At 40.2% G+C, this 7,002-nt stretch overlaps 1 pseudogene; it reads left to right on the top strand.

Moving 5' to 3' along the window:
* Positions 1-4,993: 4,993 nt before the first annotated feature.
* Positions 4,994-6,592, top strand: LOC106916225 (neurexin-3b pseudogene; annotated as a pseudogene).
* The last annotated feature ends 410 nt before the right edge of the window (positions 6,593-7,002 follow it).

Below are 7,002 nucleotides of genomic sequence, written 5' to 3'. Positions count from 1 at the left end.
TTTCTTTTTTTTCTTTGGCGCATTTTATTGGAATTTAAATGGTACGTCCTTTATCGGACAAGGGGGGAAAACTGTATTTGCCTTGTTCCGGTGTTGGCTAATCCATCTAATTGGTTCTGAGCTTCCTGTAGAGGTAACGATGACCTCTTATCCATATTCATTTTCGACATTCATCCTTATTTACAGAGGTTAGACGATTTATCTAGCTCGACACTCTACATTAGGTGCACGGGATCAAGAAGAGTTATGATTTTAACTATTTTGGGGGTGAAAAAAGACTATGCCCCTTTTTTAAAAATAAAATTAAACAAACTGGGTAAAGCTTTCAAAAATCAATCTGTTAAAAAATGCCATTCGCTATACACCTTTCAGTGGGGCTGGTTGTCACAAATTGACAAGATGTATTTGGCGGTGCATCTTAATTGAATCGAAAAATATTACTTTGTTCAGACCAGATACGTTAAAGTTTCCATTAGACGTTGGAATGGGGTTGACTAAGTATTACTTGACATAGTATTATTTATTTATTTATTTATTTATGTGAATTTCAATGAAAGCAAAAAGAGTGACAACCAACACGGTTCTCAGACGGTGCCAAAGTAAAGAAAATTGCGTTTCCCGTAACAAAATGAATATTTTACAATTCGCAAACTCTGAGAATTTCTGTTTTGGGAAATTTAAACTTGGAACTACGTAGTCTAGGCCACGTGTACCACGAGATCTCGCGATATCAAAGCAAAGCAAAGTCTGTCTCACATCCAGTTGCCATCAGTCTGGTAAATTAAGTAAGTTCCAAATGTGAAGAAGGTTTTCTGTTGTGTCCATGCTTGAGACTTTTATTTTGATGGAAGATAGGAAGTAGTTATTGAGTTTCCCTTCTGAGTGACCTAGTCAAATCATTACAACTAGATAATAGCATGAAAGAAGCCTAAACAGCGTTTAAATGTGAACTGGCAAACCCAAAGTTTCTTACTTAACTATGGAATATTTAACTATTTTTGATTACGATGTAGTTGATCGTTTCTTGTTGAAAACCTAGATAGCTACCTAAACTAATCAAACCTATCAGAATTAAAAGAAACATTGAAGCAAGAATATAAATTGATATCATCAGAAAAGTGTAAAAATGTCATAAATCGGTCAAATCTAGATGAAATTATTTTAAACTTATTGTTAGTTCTTTTAAAACACTTTGTGGTTTGTGAGACATTTACGCAAGTCGTGAAAACAAATGAGGAATTTCAGTTTTGTGCAACATAATTCTAAAATCTTGTCTTGTTCTCGTGAATTCAATTTCTCTACCTCTTCTCATGACATGGACGTGTTATCATTACACGTCTTTTTGAACAATTATTTCATTTTCACTTCATTTGGAAGCTTTGTTGAAAATGCTAACATTAGCTTAGCAATTAGCTAATCATAGTACTCACCAAGTTTGTGCAAATTGTTTCTTTTTCTGTGCTGAAATAAAAGAAAATAATGTTCTGTTCTTTTAACAATGCTTTTGTTCAGTCTTTTTTTTATTAAAAGAAAAGGGGAAACCCCAGATAATGTGAACAAAACAAATAGATAAACAGGTAAAGTGGGACACGACTGTTAAAGAGTAACCCCCAAATAAAACGTTGCTCTTTTGTCTTATTTGTACCACGTATTTTTGATTTAGCAGGTCCAACACGTAACTATTAGCCTTTAGTTATGCTCCACTTTTATCATGGTGTTCTCTCTTGCTTTGTCCAACCAGTAGACCAACGGGTTCGGACCCGCTCCTAGTGTCGCACACTCGTGTCTGCTGTGACTGATGTCGGATTAAATCGTTGCTCCAGGCTGACGGTTGTGATAGACGGGAAGTTCAGCGAGAAACAGGGGGAAGTAGGAGCAGGCAGTGGGGGTGGTCTCCTTTGCGTCGGGGGAGACTCGACTGCATTACAAAACATGTCAATAAATCTGTTGCAGTTCCAATGCATCATTTATTGCCCGTGTGTGACAGTACCCATGCAGGTCAGCTCATATCCTTGTGCTATTTAATAATTCAATGTGTATATCTAGGAAAATATGTTCTTATGCTAGCAGAGTTGTGACAAACCGGCCCCCGTCACTGAGAATTGAGCATGACAAAAAGGACAGCAATGCCAGCGCACTGAGAAATGGAGCAAGGAGAAAGACGGAGAAGGGGACAAAATCACGTTTCTGTCTCATTGGGAATGCATTCCTCTTCTTAAATTACATGAAAAAAAAAAATTCTTCCAACAGCTAATTTCTGCCCTCTGCAGTGATGAGGTTAGCCAAAGGGCATCTTTCATAAAAACCCTGGAAGAGTGTCAGTAAAATATGTCATATTCAATTGGTGTGTAACCACATCAAGGCTTGTTTGTCTTAGCCTACAGGTTTGCCAACAGGCTTGCACTTTTTTATTTATTTAGTTAAATTAAAAAGCCAGTTGCAAAATGTCATAGGTACAAGCACTAAATGGTTAGCTTTCAAAAAAAATGATGATATCCTTGAACTTCTCTACATTTTTTAACATTATGATCACAAAGACTCAATGTGTTTAATTTGGACCAATGAAAAGTAAAACATTGTTAGGAAGTGGAAGGAAATGTTAAGCAGTTCTTTTCAGTCATGTATTCACCTCCTTTACTCTAGTATTCTCAAATTCAATCCAAAGCAACCTATTGTTTTCAGAAATCAACAGTAATTAACCGCATTTCCATTGACCATATATATAGTTGTGTAAATTGAAATTACTAAAATAAACTAGCTCAGTAGAAAAAAGACAATTTTGAAAAACAAGTTTTTCATGAAAAAGTTCTTGCCCTGGAATGAGGTGCTTTTTTGGCTATACCAACATTTGGGTATTTCACACAAAACTTCAATGGGAAATACTTTTTTTTCCATCACGAGTCACATGATCAACAACCAGATGTTACTACTGGCAGAAAAGAGGAAGAGGATGATGACAGGAAGTGATTAGAGGATGATGGCATGTGATGTTTTTTAAATACTAACTTATTCACATTTGCATGAATATTTACACTACAATTGCAAAATTGTGTATTTTTAATGTTATCAACGTTTTTCTCTCATTTGTAATGGAAAGACAGTCGCTAAACTCCACATTTTTCTTGTACTCAGTTCAAATAGAACTACCCTTGCCTAAAGGTGAAAGAAATCCACAGGACCACAGCTTCCACCATGATGAAACATGGAAATGGCAGCTTCATGCTCTGGACAGTTGACAGATTCAACTCCAAAAGATTTACTGCCAAAGTTGCAACAAAATGTGGTTCTATACATTGACTAAAGGGGCTAAATACAAATTTGTATCAGATATTTCTAGAGTTTATTTTTACAATTTCAAAAATCAAACTACTGGGGTTTCAAATGTAGAATTCAAATATTAAAGTTTGTTTATATAATGTGACAAAATATGAATAATTTTAGGGAGGGCAAATCTTCACAAGCAAATCTTCCGTGCTCAAGTTAAAAGAAGACAAATACCACACAATGGCAATGTAGGCGTTCTCCGTAAATCGATGGCGTTCAGGGATATCTGATAACCCAGTCAGGTATTACACACATTGAGTCATGTTGATTGAATAGAGGCTTGGCTTGTTGGTATACCAAACTGCCATCTCAGATATCATACGACTTTGCCTATTCAAGAGACCTAGCACCTAACCCTCCCATCCCATACCCATGTACTCCATCCAGGCCTTGTCCTTATACTGGGCCGGACTCACACGGCAGTGTTGATGGTTATTTTTCCAAGCAGAACCTTTTAACCTCTCATCAAATCTCTTTTTAAGACAAAGATAATCATCCATTTAGGCAACCCGGTGTTGTCAGAGACAGAGCTGCACTAGGACACACACATGCGAGCACACATGCGGTGCATTAACATAGGTATCGGTTACCTGAATTCAATAGCTCGCCTGCTGCAGCAAGATTAACTATTCAGGGCAGGTGGTTAAAGGGCCTATTGTGTTTCCTGGTTCTGTGCTGCTGTCATGATTGGACAATGCATTTGTCTGGTTGGCAGCCCACTGCCAAAACAATTGCAAGGGCAAAGGGCTGGAAGAGTACACACACATATAAGGTTTCACCTTGTACATCATTTGTAGCTCTGGTGAGCAAAATTAAACAAAAGTGTATAAGAGGAGCTGCAGCAAGCGAAGATGGTTTCCTAGTTGATATGCTTTGACAGTCTTCCTCGGTGATAGAAACCATTTAGATATCTATTTACCAAGAGAACAAGTGGGATTCAAACATGAAATATCCCCCCACCCACCCCGATCCATCCTTACATCTTTCTGGATCTGTGTTTGCGGCTGTAATCCCTCAAAGGCATGCAAATTGGAGAAATGGAGAGAGAAAGAGTGGCGGTGGATAATTAGTCATACTAATCAGAATCCCAGCAGCCCCTTGCAGATAGCAGCCTAACATTCGAAGGTGAACGAATGTTCGGCTCAGTGGGCTTTCCAGCGGTCAGGAAGTCAACAGCAGCGGTCTCCGAGATTAATTTGTTTGTTTGCATCACTCATGGATAAGTTAATCGAGAAATCGGATCTCGGCTCAAGCTGAAACCGCCGAGATGATCTTCAGTTGAAGAGACCATTTGGAAGACATGGCACCTTGCAAGAAAAGCTCATGAGATCTTTATGGGTGTTATTAGTGGGTGTTTAGTTGCTTGTAGGGATCAAAACGTCAGATTTGCATTGGATGGGGTTTGAAGTATCTTGTCTGTCTAGCCCAAAGGGATGATTTTTGCTTCAATTCCGCTAAATGCGACTTTTATTATGACTATGTACTTTAGAGCTGAATCAAAACTCCTAGTATGCATTACAAATGATCTATGTGTTGCATAAATCAGACATCCATTCATCTGGGAATAGTCTGTTGCAAGATGATAGAGTTCTGCTCAAAGAAATGTATTCATACGCTATTTTTTTCCCCCCACCAGGTCTGTCCAAGTTGTTTTTAAAGCTGACTACCAAATCATGGGGCGTGAAACTGGGCCAACACCGATTGTTACATGCTTCAAACCAGGAAGTCGGTTCAAAGGCCCAACCCTAGATCATCAGACGCAGCTCTGAATCACCGACATCATCATCGCACTTTCACCATTTTTTATACATATATCCCAACTTAGACTTGGCTGGACAAGATCAAGATTCAATCTGTTATCAACATTAGACCTTAAAGCAAAGAAACTTTAAGTAACCTATGTGGAATATAAGAGTCAGCAGGTAAACGCTGGAGCTAAACCGTAACCAAATGGTTCCATCACTTTGAGGATCTATCCCCAAATTCCAACCCTTCTTTTCGACACCCTTTGGTTTTTCTACGATGAATCCCAACAGCCTTCCTGGGCCTTTTTGTCTGCTACTAAGTACCCTGCTGAGCCTGAGCACAGGCTTGGAGTTTACCGGTTCTCAAGGCCAGTGGGCTCGCTACGTGCGCTGGGATGCCAGCTCCAGGGGTGACCTGACATTTCAGTTCAAGACCTCGCAATCGGACGGCCTGCTGCTCTACTTCGACGATGGCGGATACTGCGACTTCCTGCTGCTCGCCCTGTCCGAGGGCAAGCTCCAGCTCCACGTCAGCATCGACTGCGCCGAGACCACCATCACCTCGGACAAGCCGGTCAACGACAGCCGCTGGCACTTCGCCGCCATCAACAGGGAGAACCTGTGGACCGGCTTGGCCGTGGATGGTCAGAGCAAGACGGGCGAGGTGCGCCCCCAGCGGCAGTTCATGAAGATCGTCAGTGACCTCTTTCTCGGGGGGCTTCCGAGGGATATCCGCACGGCCGCCATCACCCTGCCCTCGGTCCGCGAGCTTCCGCCGTTCAAAGGGATTATCACCAACCTCAGTTACGGGAGTAAGTTGCCCTCGTTGGTCAATAGCCAGAAGGTTCGTCTGGAGATGATGGGCCTTTGCACGGAGAACCCCTGCGAGAACGGCGGGATCTGCTCGCTGGCAGATGGAGAAGTCTACTGTGACTGCTCCAAAACTGGATATGTAGGTCGATACTGCACGGAAGGTAAGAGGGCTGGCTTCGTTGTTTTCTGTGTCAAGCAATAAATATTGATTAAGGTCTTTGTGAAAAATTCAAAAGGGGTTTCTTTCAAATATAGAACTGACCTAATACAAGGTTTGTGTTTTTATTCCAGCTTCCAAGAGAAAGAGAGAAAAAATCTCATTATTCTATCTTTTTTTTGTTTTGCATATATTCTTAACCATAATGTGGCTTAGACCTCAAAGTATTTTTGCTACATCATAAATCTCAATAGAAGCTTCTGGAATTAGACGTAATCTCCATAACTGCATTGCCATTCACCTAATGTGATCTGTGCCACAACCACTCTTCATTTATAAATGGAAAAAAAAAATAAACTGAAAAAAAAAATCTGCATTGTTTGCACTGATGCCTTCCCAAATCAGCATAATTTTTATCAAGCCAGAGCAGCTCTGCATTTGAAATATTTAATGCAGATCTTGCAGGACTTGGGAGTCTGAATATTTCTTTGTGGGCTGTTGCACATGCAGCCCAGCAACTCTCTGTATTTCACGTGGGAGTTAAATTGGAGGTGATGGGCTCAGCATTTCCACTCCCTTCACAGTTATTACATTTGATGAGGCAGCGGTGGATACCCTATTAGCTGATGTGACTAAAATTACAACTCTAAGTTCCTTCTCCTGTTTTTTTTTCTTCATTAAATGTATTCAGATTTGGCAAGGTGATGCGGAGGCCTCAAGGTACACACAAAGTGTGGATAAGAAACAACATCACCTATTTTTGCTCTTCTTCTGGGCCAAGGCCATCTCTTCCTTGGGGAGTGTAATGAGATGCACCTCTTTGACAACATTTGATGATTTAGACATTAAAGCCTTCCTTCTTTCTTGCACATAATCTCAAATAGCCCACTGACAATATAATGCACATAAAGCTGCTTTCTCTTGTTTCATGACACCACTACTTCTGCGTAAAGGTTACTTAAT

This window comes from Poecilia mexicana, unplaced genomic scaffold (assembly GCF_051168715.1).
Source record: "Poecilia mexicana isolate PSO_F unplaced genomic scaffold, ASM5116871v1 scaffold_21, whole genome shotgun sequence".
Classification (NCBI taxonomy): domain Eukaryota; kingdom Metazoa; phylum Chordata; class Actinopteri; order Cyprinodontiformes; family Poeciliidae; genus Poecilia; species Poecilia mexicana.
This window is presented reverse-complemented; position numbering and strand designations above follow the sequence as displayed.